General features: G+C 34.5%; 2 pseudogenes; one reads left to right on the top strand and one right to left on the bottom strand.

Annotated features, from left to right (window-relative positions):
* Nucleotides 1–4,279: 4,279 nt before the first annotated feature.
* Nucleotides 4,280–4,398, top strand: LOC118613902 (annotated as a pseudogene).
* A 10,997-nt stretch (nucleotides 4,399–15,395) lies between these two features.
* On the bottom strand, nucleotides 15,396–15,789 carry LOC107508207 (annotated as a pseudogene).
* Nucleotides 15,790–17,909: the final 2,120 nt, after the last annotated feature.

Here is a 17,909-nt window from a genome sequence, read left to right as displayed (position 1 = left end):
CTGAATAGTGTTTGTGTTCATAGTAACCTTATAACTGTGTACCCATGAATTTTTAAAAGGGCACATTCAAAATTTCAAGGGAGCTCAGCTAATTGTGAAAGTAAGACCTGCTGAGAGGACAATATCTTGTAGAGTTAATATAAAATAGGAAGTTAATTTTGTGCAGACAAATCTCAGTTTTATTACTTCCAAGTTGATCAGGATCTCAGGGACTGTTTCAGGCTAAGCAAACTCAAAACAGAACTAGGACAAACCAAAAGGATAATTTATTAATCTCCATTATAGGAAATATATTTCTGGAGACTAGGATGCAAAAGTCAGCACTCTAAGACATTCTTTCCTAGTATGAGAGTACGTGCAGAATTCAAATGCTAATCAGAAGGTTGGTGAACATTGATCCTAGATGAGAGTACTAGATAGAGCGAGAGTTATTTCATCTTAGCCAGTGAGCCCCAATGGCCACCCATCAGGAGGCATTTTAGAAATTCGTGGGGGTATTTTTTGGAGGGCGTTTTGAACTCTTACAAGGTGTAAGTCAAGAATGGTAGATGTCCTCCTATGCATGAGACAGGACTATACATGAATTGTCCCATAGTCTACACATCCTTTGATTACCTCAGTAGGGATTCCTGTAGATGAAAACCTGTTTATAATTATCTGAACCTGGAAACCTAGCTCCATTTTACACGTAAACACACAGTTTTAACATATACTGAATTTTCCAGAAATGCAACTACTGGGAATAGAAAGATTCTGTGAAAAGTAATATTGTACTTAGTTTTGTTTGGATCTTTACCAAGAATTATTTTGGAAAAATTACATCACACCTCTGCTTTTTACATTTCCCTGTACTTTTACACATAATAGCTTCTGATCTGCTCACTTCCCTTAAAATCAAACTTTTTAATTAAAGTAGATGCAAGCATTGATTATTAGATCTAGAATAGTTGTGCTCAACCATTTTCATTTCGAACACATTTTATAGTTGATTTTTTGCTTCCTTTATACATGTGAGAGCATTGTATATATTATTTTGAAATTATATGTGTCAGAGTAGATAATTTTATCTTTGGATTCTATTCGAGGATAGTAAAGTGGAAATAACAGAATATAGATTATATTTAAAAAAAAAAAAAAAGGCAGCTTTGGTCAATCCGTAAAGGCTATACACTAGAGATTCCATTTCTGTGCCATTCTGGAAAATCGCTATAGAACAGGGAACACATCAATGGTTGCCAGAGCCTAGGGATTCCCAAGAAGGTTAAGTTATAAAGGGGCAGCAAGAGGGCATTGTTGGGGAAGCCATGTTAACTGTTCTGAATATTGACTGTCGTAGTGATTACGTGACTGCATGAGGTTGTCAAACCTTATAGACATGCACACCAAAAAAAAAAAGTGAATTTTATTGTATGTAAATTTCAAAATATTTTAAAATGGGGGTGGGGGCTGTGGGAACACAAATAAAACCCAGAAAATAAGACAACCGAAATGCTAGCGTTGGGTCTCAGCATTGAGAACCACTGAACTCGGCGGTAGAAGCCCAGGATGACATTCATCCGTTCTCAGTGCAGTTTACATCTCTAGTGACTGAATGACTCATTCTCATCCTTCGCCTGTGAATGGTGTCAGATAGGAAGAGATAAAAGACTTCTTTTTATTGCCATAAAAAGAATTCATGTCAATAAATAATGTCTCAACTAAAGCCATCAAGTTATTGGCAGTTAGGATTAAAGCATAGCCATTTAATTCTACTAATTTTTTACAACACCATACTGCCTTACTAGTTTCGTGCTAAAATGAAAGAATTCTGTGAATGCTTAAGTTTTTCCATTCTTTGCTGGCATTATGCCTCTAAAGTAAAATAAACTACTAGTACTCATATTATACTACTACCTGAGTTTACTAAGAAAGCAAATATATATATACACATATTTTTTAAAATGTCACATTCCTAGAAGAAAAGGTACTATAATGTCATTTCTATTGACAGAAAATACATCTCGTGTTTTTTTATAAGGTGTTTACAATAGGTCAGTGTTTTGGCCTAGAGTGTTAAAAGGCTTTTTGCCATTTACAGTATTTATTTTGCAGCCTTCTGAACCTACTTTGTGAAATTTTAACATGTGGAAATGTTTAGTTCACTTACAGTATGCAATTAAAATGGTTAAGAGGGAAACATTAACTAATAAATACCTTAATTTGGATAATATTTAAATAATAGGTGTCAAATGATGAATTATCAGCCCTTTAAAGTTTCTTACCTAAAAGCTATTCCACCAATTAAACTACATGAATAATTAATAAGAATACAGCATTTAGATCATTATTAATGGATACTTATGCTAAGAATCTATAATCAAGTACAGTATTTTTGGCCTTTTAAAAGAAGAACCAAATAAATATCACTTTAATAAATTCCTTCACAAGTGAATTCAAATGATTTAAAAATAAAAAAACAAAATATGTCTTTATTGACTATAAGCTGAACCATGATTTGAAGGCAAGATGAAGGAGATACTGATACCCAACCTGTACATTCTAGCATCTGTGGCACACAATCAACTTTCAAGTGGTACTCCTATTTCAGTCACTCATAAATGGGTTTGCAATTATCCTGTCCACTGTCAATTTAAAATTGATAGTTTCTGTGATGTATCTAGGAGGGTTGGGAGTGGAGGTGAAAGTATAGATGAAAGAAGATTGGCCATGATGAGTAGATAATTATTGAAACTAAAACTTCCTCTGCTGGTTGTGATGGAGTAACTGGTACTAGACTCTAGACTTGTCCTCCTATTATAAACTAGAAAATTTGACAAAATGTAAGAAATATTTATTTTAAGATGTTAGACAATAGGAAGTGCAAGTTTGTAAACACTAGAAGAAAGGAAACATTATTTAAGACCAGTGATCACTCTGGATTTTTTTTATGAAGGCACTTTCGTAAGTGCCTGACTATGCTAGGGAGAGAATCTAAGTAGATCAAAGTAGTCTTTGAGATGACAGAGATTGGAGAAACTGAGACATCTGGAATTTGCGGAGCAAAGGACTAAGAAGAGAGATTATGTAAAAAAAAATTCTTCTAAGTTCAGAAAGTCTTCGTAAATGTCGCCTTGACCCTGTTTCTGAATACCGAGCTGAAAATTCATAAGGGAAAACTTCACAAAGCTGGTTAAATAACTTCTGGGAAGCTATAAGCTAAAAAATTCCCAGAGTCACACAGAGCCAGGAGACATTTGAGTTTCAACTAGACAAGGCGAAGAGAACTAGTTGAACACCTGAGGCATTGAGTAGAGATTCCAGAAGGATAATCCTTTAGTGGCAGGGTAAAAATAACTCTAGAGTAAAGACTACCCTAGATCTACCATAACAAGGCCTAAAAACAAGATTCAAAAGAATCAAACTAATATGCAAGTATATGAACTCCCTTCAAAACAAGATTCAACACTAAAAAAATTTTAAATCCAGACATTCGAAACCTAAAATTCATAATGTGCGGCATCCAGTAAAAAATTACTAGGCATGTGAAGAAGCAGGAAAAGGTAATACATAAATTAAAAATCAAACAAGTTGATAGAAAAAGATCAAGAAATGACAGAAAAGCGGGAATTTCAAGCACCAATTTTAAATACGCTAAGGGGTGTAAAGAAAAACAAGAATATAGTGAGGAGAGAAGCAAAAAAAAAACAATTGAACTTCTACATTGAAAAGTACAATATTCTACATGAAATTTCACTAAATGGGCTCAAGAGCAGATTAGGTATTATTAAAAAAAGATCAGTAAACTTAAAGATGTAACATTAGAAATTTTCTAAACTAAAGCACAAAGAAGGAAAAAGGACTGAAAAAAAAAAATATCCTCAGTGACCTGTGAAACAATATTAAGCAGATCGACATATATGTAATTGGAGTTCCAGAAAGAGGGAGGGAGAGGAGGAAGACAAAAATACTTGAAAAACAAATGTCTGAAATACTTCCAAATTAGTTCAAAACTATAAACTCGTAGATCCAAGAAGCTCAACAAACCACAAGCAAAATAAATACAAAGAAAACTACACCAAAGCACATCTTAATCAAACTGCTGAGAATGAGTTATAAAGAGAAATATCTATAAAGCAAGCAGAGAGTAAAAAATTCCTCATGTTATTTACAGGGGAATAAACTTAAGATTTCTCTCTAAAAACAATTGAAGTTAGAGAAAATAAATTTTACAGGGCTGAAAGCAAAAAAATCAAACTGGAATTCTATATTCAATGAAAATGTCCTTTAATAATTAAAATTAGTCTATGGCCATGCTGTCCTGAATAAGCCCGATCTCGTATAATCTCGGAAGCTAACCAGAGTTGGGCCTGGTTAGTACTTGGATGGGAGACCACCTAGAAAGACCAGGTGCTGTAGGCGTAAAAAACTAAAAAAAATAAGGAATCGTTAACTAACAAGGTCCTTGCAATCTATGAGGTCAACCAAGAGTTGCCTTGCCTAAAAACAAACAAATAAATAATTAATTAAAATGAAATGAAAAATTTTAAAACAAAAGTTGAAAAATATTTGTCACCAGAAGATCTATATTACAAGAAATATGAAAGGAAGTTATGTAAGAAAAATTATACCAGATGAAAATCAGAAATACTAAATATGTGGATAAAAATAAAATCATCTGTTTTCCTTTAAAATTTTTCTTTAAAAATAATTGACTCTTTTAAGCAAAAATAACAATGTATTGTGAAATTTATACTATATTAAAGTAATAGATATAACAGCAATAGCACAAAAAATAAGTTGGAAGAGACAGAAGTATGTGACAATAAGGTTCTTCATGATATGTGAAATAGGACAATAGTATTTGAAGGTAGACTATACTAAGTTAAAGCTGAATCTTCAAATCCTAGAAAAAATACTAAAAATAAAATAAAGAGGTAGAGTTAATAAACATAATGGAAATAAAATGGAATACTAAAAAATACACAATCCAAAAGAGAGCGTATAGAAGGCCCGTAGATGTAATAAATAGAAGACAAATGGCAAAATAGTAGACTTAAAGCCAACAATATCTTTAATTACATTAATATAAATGTCTAAATATTCCATTTAGAAGGCAGAGATTGTCAGATTAGATTTTAAAAAGGAAGATTCAGTAGTGCTGTCTATACAAAAAGTATTTTAAATATGAAGAATTAGATAGGTTAAAAGTAAAAGGGTGGAAAATATATATACCAAGCAAATACTATTTATAATAAAGCTGGAGAGGCTTTCTTATAATAGAACTGAAATATCTCATTTTGATAAACTATAAGTTCATACAATTAATGTAACTATATTATTTTATATAACTAATACACTAGCCTGTTAGAGGAACCATAAGTTTAGGGAGATGTACAATTAGAGCCAACAATTACATGGCATATACTTGGTGACAGGCACTCTTGTGAGCATTCTACATGTGTTATATAACTCATATAATTTTTTACGATGACCATAATAATAATAATAATAATATCCCCATTTTATAGTCAATGTCACGAAGCTGGTAAATTGTAGAGCTAGGATTTTAAACCCAGCAGCCCGGCTATGAAGTGTGTGCTATTAATCCCTCTGCAATATAAGGACACCATTTCTACTTTACATTCTGACTTCACCCACACATTTGAGAACTGACTATATGCCAAGCTATTCTAAATCCTTTGCATATGTTATCTTATTTAATCCTTACAAAGTCCTGGGAAGGTGGGTACTCTCACTCACATTTTATGACTATGTAACTAAGGCTCATAGAAGTTAAATTACTCAAATAAGATCACAAAGCAAATAAGTGGTAGATTCGAACTTATGTCTTACTATACTGCATTCTCCTTTCAGAATATATAGTGCATCTATAAATATGCATGTACAAATATACACACAACACAGAATCTAAGTTCTCAATGAACTTACACGTTAAGAAAAAAAATAAACATATGAAGTTCTGATTTTATTTTTGATTTGAAAAAAATATGACAAAATCTATTGGAACCATGTTTTCCCCATGAACTTGAGGACAAAGATGGTTTCTTATTTTTGTTTCTATCCCCAGTACTAAGCACAGTGACAGTGAGTAAGAAAGTAAATGTTCATTCCAACAGATAGGGATATACTGCTTGAATCGTGAATATTAAATATGATGGACTCCTTTATAATTGAGGTTTCGTGCTCCAAGTGTGATGAAAATTGGAAGTTACCACAGAATAAGAGATAGTGTGACATTTGGCAGATATTTAACTTCACAAATAATTAGCTGTAGATATTCAAAATAGTTCATGGGATTCAGTAAAGAAAATAGTTTACAAAGATGGGGAATTTGGTCATAGAAACTGCTCTTCGGGCTATAAGGAACATTGTCCTAGTCAACAAGATAGTTTAATGTTCTGTAGGTGATTTAAAAAATAAAGGAGATGATAAAATTGTTCTTTAAAAAAGGTAATGTCAACTTGGAAATAGTGTCTGGAAAATATCTCTTGAAGGAGAGTCAGGGCAAGGTACCTAGGTAAGTTTCTACACTGGGCAGGAGGCGAGGATGGGGTGGTGGGGGCTGTGCATGATGTCCTCAGAGATGTCCATGTCCTAATCTTCAGAACCTGTGGATATGTTACTTTATGTGCAAAAGAGATTTTGCCAATGTGATTAAGTTAAGATTCGACATGATGAGATTATCCTGGATTATCCAGGTGGGCCAACATGATCATGAGGGTCCTTAAAACTAAAAGAGGGAGGCAGGAGCATCAGAGCTAGAGAATGAGATGTGACATCAGACGCAGAAATGAGAGTAATATGCTTTTAAGATAGAAGAAAGGACCACAGGCCAAGGAATACAGGTGGCCTCTAGAAAGAGGAAGAGGCAAGGAAACAGTTTCTCCTCTAAAGCCTCCAGATGATACACAGCCCTGTCTACACCTTAAATTTAGTCCAATGAGATCAATTTTGAACTTCTCAGCCCTTAACTGTAAGATAATAAATCCATATTTTCTTATGCCACAAATTATGAAGCAGTGATAGGAAACTGATATAAAAGCTAAGTAATGAATCATCGTCATGGTCCAAAGAAATAAATTTTAAAGAGGAAAAGGCTAACCAAGTAAAATACATTAGAGAGAATAATATTAATAAATTTGACCATGTAAAATTTCCATATATCAAAAATAAAATACAAATGACAAACAGAAAAATACCCGTGACAACTATGGCACAGAGAGAAGAAATCATCTTGGTATTGAAAAAGAGCTCTATTAGAAAAAAAATAATCACAATAGAAAAATGGGCAAAGTACATAAATAGAAAATCCAGGAAGAATGCAAATGGCAATAAACATATATTTCTAAAAATCATCTCATTTTAAATGAAGAAATGCAAATTACATAAAACAGATATCATTGCTAATTTACAAAACCAAAATATACTTTACTTTTAAACTCATTCAAAGTTAGCAAGAATTCCACCAGACTTGCAGTCTTAGCCACTGCTATTAAAAGTGTTGTTTATGAGGTTTTTTTAATGAAAAACAACTTGCTGATATGCATTAAAAGTATAAAAATATTTTGATCAAAAATATAAACATTTTTGATTCAGTGAATCTAGATTTAGGGATTGCGCTGGTTATTCTTCATTTGCCTCTCCATATCATGCTCCACCCCTCTCGATCCTACTCTGTGTTGTCCATGGCTTAGGTCCTGGGCTCTTTGCTCTCTAGCTTCTAGTTGGCTTTAGCCAATGAAGGCACTGAAAGGAGAAAAGCAGGTAGAAGTGAAATCTGGGGACATTTACTTCCACCCGCCTGTCCCCTCTCTGCTTCCATGGTTTTTGTGAGTGACTTTGTTTTTCAAAGGCAATGTTCTCAAATGTCAACACATCAGAATCATCTGAGTGCTTTGTTTCTGATTCAGTAGGATAAGGTAGGGCCTGAGAATTTATATTTCTAATAGGTTCTCAGATATTGCTGATGCTGCTGGTGTGAGAACCACACTTTGAGAAGCATGACTTTAAGGCCACAGTTCCCCTGGGGTAGCCCCAAGGGTTTAGCTGAGGCTTTCTTCCTGCTCTGCTACATTGTATCTGTTCCCCGCTTCTCCCTCAGGTCTAGGGGTGATGAGAGATTGTTTGCTAATCCCTGAGTTCCTTGTTGGTTCCCTTAACCCTGCCCATACCTCTTGTAATCAGTCTCTTTATTAAAATCCCTCAAACTGAAGACTTTGAAATGCCATCAGTTTCCTGCTAAAATCCTGGCTGGTGTAGGGATTTATCCCAGGGAAATGATCAAAGACGCAGACACAGACAGAAGTGCAAAAATGTTCTTTGTAGTATAATTTATAGTAGTAAAAAACATTAGAAACAAAGTACATATTCAAAATAGGGGAAAGATGGAATATTATGCAATCACAAATGACTAACTGTGTGCCTGTATTGACTAACCTAGGACATGCTCAAGATGAAATGTTTGAGAAAAAGATAAGAAACCATAGTCAGAGATTGTTCCCAGTTATAGAAATTATGTGCGGATGTCTTTGTATAAAGTTCAAACTAAGGTGAAAATTGAAGAATAGTTTAAGTAACAATGACTATATATGTAAGTTATTGGAGGAAGATTTGATTTGCCAGTATATTTGTATTTTTCTGACTAAATATTTGAACCACAGGTATAATTTCAATTCAAACTTTTCCTCCTTATTTTGTGGGTTTTAGTATTGCTACCACATTTAATATATAAATATAAATATTTATATTATATATAATTAATTTAAATTTTATTATATGTAATAAATAAAATAAAATGCGTTTATATATAAAGAAATTATATTCTAGCAATAGAATTAATTCTTCATTCAACCTCTTTCTATACAAGTCCTTTAAACACAAATTTAATCCACAAATATATTGAATGTCTGCCCTCAAGCCCTTGAGGAAGTTACTGTCTCAGAGGGCGCATAAGACACAAATAAAGATGCAATGTGGAATAGTAGAGAGAACACAATTTGGAATTTAAACGACAAAGTTTGAGTCTGGGCTTTGTCACAACTATAATTAAGCAGTCCATGAAATATTCTGCAGGGTATGTAGTGGAACATAAATTATAAAGATGAATTATGTAATCAGGGAATCATGGAGAGCTTTTTCATCAGTCTGAATGCTCTGTGGCGTGCATAGCAAGTATGTGTTTACATAGCTGGAGTTAACATTAGTTTACCCTTTTAATTCTTCCCTTCTTTAGAACAGACATGAACATTGTTTTCCCTGCATATGCATAATTACAAATTTTTTTGGCATATTGTTTACACTGAGAATGAAAATTCAAAAACCAAAGCTGATGGTTAAAACAGAGGGGGCATTATGCTTACAGGAGAAAATGGGTATCTTATTCTTGACTCAATTAGGGTAGATTTGCATAAAGAAAGCTGGAAAGGGTGCTTAAGAATCTACTTATGGAAAATAAGCAATACATATGACATTCGAATGAACCAGAGATAAAATTTTTTAAAAAAAAATAGAAGGAAAGACAACCCAATAATAGACTAATGGCATCAGACCGATAATAACTGTGCCAATCAAATTAAATTTGAATGTAGGATAAAACGGAAACATTGAATTAAGGAATGGATATGAGCAATATGATATGAGATCTCCAATTCTGACATTTCTCTCTCCGATCACAGTATACCATTCTTTCACTCCTACGGATCCTGTTTATCCAATAATAGATTCAATTCTTTACTTTTGCCTTTTCTTTCAGAACATATACCTCCTGCAACTTCATTTTCCTTCCCATCCATTGTGACTCTATGAACATCTTGCCCGTAGTGCTCTTGTTTGAACACTAGACTGGACTCTCTCATCAGTATATGAACTTGTGCCATAGCCTGTTTGTCAGACTAGAGCTTAGGAAATACCTGACATTTATTTATTTTTTGTTCATACTCTGAAGCTGCCAAACCTGGATGTAGAATCACAGAACTAATCTCATCTTCTATCGAAAATGGTGAAAAAGACACACACATGCACATACACACATACACACAAAGAAAAAATATATTAAATGAGGAAAATCTTCTATAAACATATGGTAAAATAAAAGATGTAGTCAAATACTGTCAAGAAACAAAAGAATCCTGCCTATATGTCTGTGATGGAGGATTGAAATATAAGAACCTTGTTCTTGCTCATTACTTATTGCCACGGTGACTGTGACTCAGTAACTGAAGTTATTGATGTTCCACCCATTCTGAGGTATCTAGGCCATTTATTATCAGGTAGGAATGACATTTTAGTATCCAAAGACTCAGAAACTAGACTATTTCCCAAAATAAATGTCCTAAAGGCCTGATCAGAACCCTGACTTATTAACAAAATTTAAATTCAAGAAAACAAAGTGGTGGCTGAAGGGATTAGAGTGATCGATAAGATAAGTTAAATATATAGAAATAAATTGAATTTATACAAATAGTGTATAAATTTGAAATAATATTACTTGAAACAGACTTGTACTATTCATCACAGAGACATGATGCAGTTTATGACTACAGTCTAAATGAAAAAGAAAAAAGAAACAAACACAGAAGAGAATGGAGAAGCTTCATCAAATGAACAAAGACCTGGGGTTCACATCCTTTATAAAAGAAAGTAAAGTCCTTATGTTGCTCTCAATTTTAATAATTAGATGGCAAACAGGATACTTTCCTTTTTAATTAGTCCGGAGAATAAGAACAAACTAATAGCCCATATCTAAAAGGAAGAGAGATATTAAAACTCAGGAAGTATAAAATAAGTGTAACAGTTAAAATAGTCATTTACATCCTTTTCTGTCCAGTATCCCTGCATTTTTGTAAGAAAAGCCCCCATCCTACCTCTAATCATAGACTTCCAATGGAGATATCATCATTTGACGTGATCTTACTCACCTGGTCTAGATTATCTAGAAGTGATTATCTGACTTAAATTGGGTTAATCCCAGAACCTTATCATCCCTACCTACTCACCTCCTGGCTCTGGGAACTGGTTTAGCGCGTAGACACATAAACACCTGGCGCAAACTGTGAACATTATACTCCTCAGGGTCTGTGCAACAGGACCTGCACTAAAGGGTTTTTTTTGCATTGAAGATAAAGCTGGGAAGATGTGTGGAGTGGTGTGTGGGGACAAAAGCAGTTAGGGAGAAGCAAAGCAGGGAGGCAGAGCAAAAGGATCTCAGAAGCATCCAGTCTCTGGCTCGGTGGACCTCTAGCAGCACTCTTGCCTTTTCTGGTTGCAGGAGCCATTGAATTTCCATTTTGCCTAAGCTAATTCAAGATGAGTTTCCACATCTTGCAACCAAATACATAAATACAAGAATTATGATTGTAAATGTAAATGAACTTAACTCTCTTAGTAAAAAGTCAAAGACTGAGATTGGAATGTAAAATAAAATCAGGTTATTTAAAAGAAAGACATGTGAAATAAAAGAGTAGAGTAAATTAATTTGCAAATACAAACCAGACATATATAAGCCTTATAATTCAAAGCTGAAATCATTAAAGAGAGAAAGCGTATTCCTTTGTGTTGATAAATACTATTACCCATAGAAAAGACACAGCAGGATCGATGTAGCTGCTCAATAATGTCTTCAAGGAATGTTTATATTTCTGTCTCATGATTCTTGGCATATGGCTCTCATTCTGGTTACAAGCCATCTTGCTTCAGTTTCAGACATGACTTCTGTGTTCCAGGCAGGAATAAGAAGGAAGAGAAAAGATAGCATTTAAATTAAGAAAGCAAAACTTTCTTGGAATCCCTGGTCAACTCCTGGTTTTCATCTCATTGGTAAGAAGTATACAATACAGCCATCCCTAGTTGCAAGGGAGGCTGAGAATATATAAGTAGGGCACATTGCCACCCCCAAATCATAGTCTGTTATAAGAAAAAAGGGAAAAGGAAAATTGCATAGGCAACGTGCAGTGGCTGGCACACCTGTCAAAGGTAACATAAACTGGCTACTCTCACACTTCTTTAGTAGTACTACAAATTATTTGGTAAAATCCTGTTAGAAAATAATCTAGCAGTGCGTAGCCTATAAAATCTTTATATCCTTCAATCCATTTGTTAGTTGGGATATACGTCTTCTACACTCCTCTGATTTTCGTGAGAAAGATTTTTCCTCAACATTTTCTTTCTTTGCACAGCTCCTCAAACTCCCCCAAGGAAAACAGAGTGACTTCTCTGCTTAGTGAGTTAAGAGTAAGAAGCGGACCTAAATAATTCAATTTCCTTGTGAGAGTCATCTCTTTACAGGAAACACACATTTTGGTTGGCTCCCCTACACCATAGATGTTTTACAGCATAAGGTCCCTTGTGAGGAGGCCTCAGTTATCCAGATGTGTCTCTGACGGGTGGGTAAGTATGCCTAGTTCTGTGTTTCAGGCTACCATACTTATAAGCCACTTCCTTCAACCTAGCTTTTTTTTTTTTAACAAAAGGTTCTATTAATAGCTTTCCCTATGATTATGGATTTGTATGTATCTCTTTTCCTAATGGTTTAAAAATATGTTTTTGAAACTATATTGTTAGATTATAAAGGTTTATAACTGTAAGTACCTTCATAGGCCCTTGTTTTTTACATTCCATGTTTTTCCTTTCAATGACTAGAGGGCGTACTGTATCCTTTCAAAATTTTTAAATACACATTAAATTTCTATTTTACTAATCAACAGATGGCATGAATCAGCATTCTCTGATAAAGACATTGAACTTTGGTGCTTTTTCCTTATCTCTTCTATGGACCCCTCCTTGCTACTTGACATCTTGAAATCATCTGGACTTCTGCTTCTAAAAATCGTCTTTTTACATTGTATATTTATAATTATTTAGTCATAATGATAGCTTTCACAGATTGCTTTATTGTGATAAATGAGCTAAAGCATGGAAAGTGTTTGGCATGATGCTACTCATTCAGCAGTGCTTGTAAAGATGAGGAGGATTGTCAATATTATTATCATTCAGCACAGAGCCCTTCTCTCTCCACAAGCTTCTGGTGATCTTATCTTCAGCTTTCACTATTACAACTGTCTGGAGGATTTCTAAACCTATGTCACCTACCTGGACACTGCTCCTGGGTTCCCTTGTTTTATTTTCAATTTCTGTTACAGATCCCCACTTAAATATTCCACCAGAATATCAAGCTCAACACACCCGAATTAAACTATCTCCTTTTTTCCCAATTTCTCTTAATGGAGCAAACATTCTCCTTATTTCCTAACCTGGAAACCTTGAGGATGTCTTCGCTGCTCCTCTTGTGTGTCCTACATCCCTTAGCAATAATAGTTAAGCCCAGTGCCTGTATCATGTTAGTCTTCTTCCTTCTCCTCCTTTAACTTTAATACATTTCTAAGCCCTGTCAAAACTTTAAAAAATTTCACTTCTATTTACCTTCCTCTTTATGACTCCCTTCTCTCAGTGTATTACTTTTCATCCAGTATTGAGTTATCCTCCTACTTATCTTTCTTATTTTCCCTATTTTTCCTTATTTTATTTCTTCTCCTTTCTCCTATCCTTATATGTTAATCCTCCTCAAACATCATGCCAACCATGCATTTAGTATCTACTATCTAACAGGCTCTTTGCTTTAGACATAAGTCTAAACCCCTCAGCCAGCCACTCTAGGCTTTCTACTGACAGAGGTCTAACCTACATCACTAACTGCCCCTCTATGGACACTATAGATCAATCAGACTGGCACTTTGGCTCCTCCCTGAAAACCTCAAACACTTTCTGAACTCTTTGGTTTTACAGTGATAACGACTAAATGAAACTTTAAGTAAATTTAATCAGTTAGAAGGGTCTATGGGAGGAACTAGTCCTTATAAAAGTTCTCACGCTCTATGCAGTCACTATACTCCTACAGGAAAAACTCTATGTTTATAATAAAGACGTATGATTTTCACTTTCCCTCCTTTTATTTCCTTCCTTTTCTCTACGATAAATACACTTCCATCTTGGCATGTGGGCCAGAGTGTTCACATGGTTTGCCATGTCTGCGTGCACTGGGCTGCAACCCTTTCTTTTTCCTGAATAAATCCTTTTTGGTAACAAACTACCTAGCCAATATTATTTTTCAGTCAACAATCCTTAATATTCCTTCTGCCTAGAAAGCTATGTTGAACCATCCCTGCCTGTCAAAATTGTACACAACCTTCCAGAATCCTCTCAAAAAGCCTTGATTCACACACCAGATATAACTTGTCCTTTCTTTAAGCCACTATAGCATTTTGTATGCCTCTAGTAGTGATGAAAATATTTTTCCTTTAAGTTAAAGATTTTCAGGATTTATTATCTTGAACTTTTACCAGACTGTAAAATGTTTAATGGGTTTTACCCTACTCATCTTTTAATTGTCTGAAGGATATTATTAGTACAGTATTTTTCACAGAGTTGGTATGCATTAAATATTTGTTGAATAAAGATTGTATCCTTTAAGACAAATGTTATTCTGAAAACATGACTAAAATTTCTTAACAGGTTATGTAAAATAAAGATGTGTTCAAGTTCAAAAAGTCATTTTCTGTATATAAATCTGGTTATAGAGTAGATTAGCTAAATATGTCTCTGAATAATACAAGAGAAGGCATACACCATTTTAATGATAGTATAGACTTGAATGAAACATATATTTTGAGGGCTTCTGAATATTTGATGAGTAGTAGAAGTTGAACTTTGCACACAGATTATTTAAAAATATTAGAAATATTTGGCTCTCTCTGTTGCTTTGGTTAATACAGAGATAATAATAGGTTTTGAGCATTGTACAGCATGAGTAGACATAAGAAAATAGTGGAATATAAGTCTAGGAATGCAGATTGCAGCCCAGTTCTGGAGTATCTTAAATGCTGGTATTGGAATTTTATTTAGTAAGCAGCACATTGAAATTTTTCGTTGTTGTTTGTTTTTGGTCCTGTGAGCACCATTATAGAGATGTTGTTCAAGAAAAATAATTACTGAGCAGAAAGTCTGGATTGGAAGGAGAACTTAGAGGTAAGGTCTTAACTTAGCTGGTCTGCTTATAATAGAGTAGAAAAAGGTCAAATGAACTAAAGTGGCAGGAGTAATGGAGAGGAATGAAATGCTGCCGATGCAAAAACTGTTATAAAGGACTTAGCAATTGACCCGTAAATGATTATGATGATCAGGGTAAGAAGAAACCAAAAATAAAATAGCTCCAAAAATTTTGTCTAATTCTCTTCCTTTGTTTGCCTCTTTAAAAATTAGCATATCAGTAAGTCGCTATTATCTGGACAATGCAAGTCAATTAGATACCTCTTCTTGCATAGAAAATGGAACAAAATTTAAAAGGACTTAACATCTCCAGCATTGTCGTGGGTTTTTTTTTTCGTTTTTTGTTTTGACATATTTTATTCAAATAACAGTCGGATCACATATGGCCTAAGAAAGTTCAAATCATAAACGCAAAAGAAAGATGTTAAAGACTGGTCTTCAAAAATGGTGCCATTTGTGCCACGCTCGCCTATGATCTCACTAACATGAAACCACATCCACACCTCAGTGGCCACCAAACCATTCGACAGAGCTCCGTTAACGGTGAGCTCTTCCAAGCTACTAGTTTGAGCACTATAGCCTATTTTTTTTTCAAGCTCTGAATTGCTGTAGGGATCTCAGCAGGGGTTGGAGGAACTAGCTCAGCCTTGGCATAGTGCCAAAGTGTGGCCAATGATGGCTTTGAGTAAGTCACAGCAGGATTTACCAGCGCTGGAGCTTCTCTGTGAGGTTACCGATAAATTGGGCCATGTTTCTAGGAGGGAAAAGTCTGTGGCCTTGAACAGCAGGCTAAGTCTCCAGTGTTGTTTTCAATGTAGAAAAAAAAAAAGAAAAAAAGATATAGTTATATGAGGTGAAGTGAGATGGGGGCGGCGGGGACGGAGCATAAACTAAGAATTCGTTTTATAGTCAGAGGTACATATAATATATAGTTTCGGTTTTTACAATTTAAATCAACTTTACTGATACGTAATTTACATATGATTTTCGGATTAGGAGACAAAGGCAATGGGTATTTATGAGAAAGGGAAGAGGAATAATTACATCAATAAAAGGAAGGCATTCCTATTGGTGCAGATTATGCAACATAGTGATGTTAATTCTAAATAGTGTTCTTAATTTTCAGTCCAGTAGTCATAATAAGTGCTATCTTGTTATATTTGTGAACAGTTCTTTGGGAATCAAGATTGCTTAGGCCCTGTCCTGAAGATTATTTCACCCTGTTTTTAACATCCTAAGTTTTGAGACAAAAGACATGCAAGGCAGATGCTTGGCCTAGCAGTTCTGGCTCTATTTTAAAGTGGCTCTGTTTATATTATTGTTTACATATAAAATAAGTGTACATTTAATCTTATAAGAAACTGCTCGATTGTTATGCAAGTGCGTGTACTATTTTATGTTCCCATCAGCAGTGTATGAAAGTATTGGGTGTTCCGTATCCTTGGCAACACTTGGTATGGTCACCCTTTTGAATTTTAGCCATTCTAGTAGGTATGTAGTGGTATTTATTGTGTTTTAATTTGTATTTCTCTAATAACTAGTGATGTTGAGCATCTTGTCATGTGTTTATTGGCTATTTGTATATCTTCTTTTGAGAAGTGTCTGTTCAAATACTTTGCCAATTTTTATATTTGGTCGTTTGTCTTCTTATTATTGAAATATAATCATTTAGGATACAAGTTCTTTATCAGATATATGTATTGTGAACATTTCACCTGGTTCATGGTCTGCCTTTTCATTTTTTTTAAATTTGGATTTTGAAGAGCAGAAGTTTTCAGATTTAATGGTGTCCAGTTTATCACTTTTTTAAAAAATGACCGTAATTTTAGGAACTACAATATCAGAAAATGCAAGCCTCAGCTTTAATTTGCTACTTGGCTGTTATTCACCTGTGATGCTTGAAAATTGCAGAATTGAGTTAGAATCTAAGCAAATCTACATCACGTTGTGGGTGTACTACGTAAGAAGTAGTGTGGAAATACTTTACATATATACAATTATATTTAATTTTTTACAAAAAGCCCTACTGAAGAGGAAACTTAGATTCAGAGTAGTAAAATAAGTAGACTCTAAGCTGAAATATTATCAGTAGCTAAACTAGAGTCTACCTGCCTCTAAAGCCCTTTGAATCTTAAAAATTACACAGTATCCTAAGAAATCATTGTATATATCAAAGTCATAAAGATTTTCCTGTTTTCTTTTAGAAGAATTCTATTTTAGTTTTCATGTTCGTGTTTATAATCCATTCAGATTCATTTTTGTACATGCTATGAAGAAGGATTGAAATTCATCCCCGCACCCCTTCATGGATATCTAATTGTTCTGCTATCGTTTGTTTAAAAAAAAAAAAGTCTATCCTTTTCCTCATTGAATTGCCTATATACCTTTGTAGACAATCAATTGACCATGTATGTGTAGGTCTACTTCAGGAACCACTGTTTTGTTCCTATGTAACAAAGCCTCCATAAAAGCTCAAAAGGATGAAATTTGGAGAGCTTTTTGGGTTGGTGAAGACGTGCGGGTGCTGCTAGGAGTGCTGCTGGCCTGGACTGGAGTGGGCAGGGAAGCTCTGAGCCCCTCTCCCCATATCTTGCTTTATGTATCTCTTCCATCTATCTGTTCCTGAGTTATATCTTTTCATAATAAACCAGTTACCTAGTAAGTAAAATGGTTTTTTCTGAGTTATGTGACCCACTTCAGAAAATGAATCAAACCCAGGGAGGATATCACAGGAACTTCTGATGTATAGCCAGTTGGTCAGAAGTATGGGGGTGGGAGGTAATCGGTCTTGCGGGACACAGTCTTTTACCTGTAGAATCTGATGCTGTCTCCGGGTAGATAGTGTCAGAATTCAGTTGAATTTTCACACC

This window comes from Rousettus aegyptiacus, unplaced genomic scaffold, assembly GCF_014176215.1.
Source record: "Rousettus aegyptiacus isolate mRouAeg1 unplaced genomic scaffold, mRouAeg1.p scaffold_m13_p_2, whole genome shotgun sequence".
Taxonomy (NCBI): domain Eukaryota; kingdom Metazoa; phylum Chordata; class Mammalia; order Chiroptera; family Pteropodidae; genus Rousettus; species Rousettus aegyptiacus.
The sequence above is the reverse complement of the archived record's forward strand: the minus strand, read 5'-3'. Positions and strand labels throughout refer to the sequence as shown.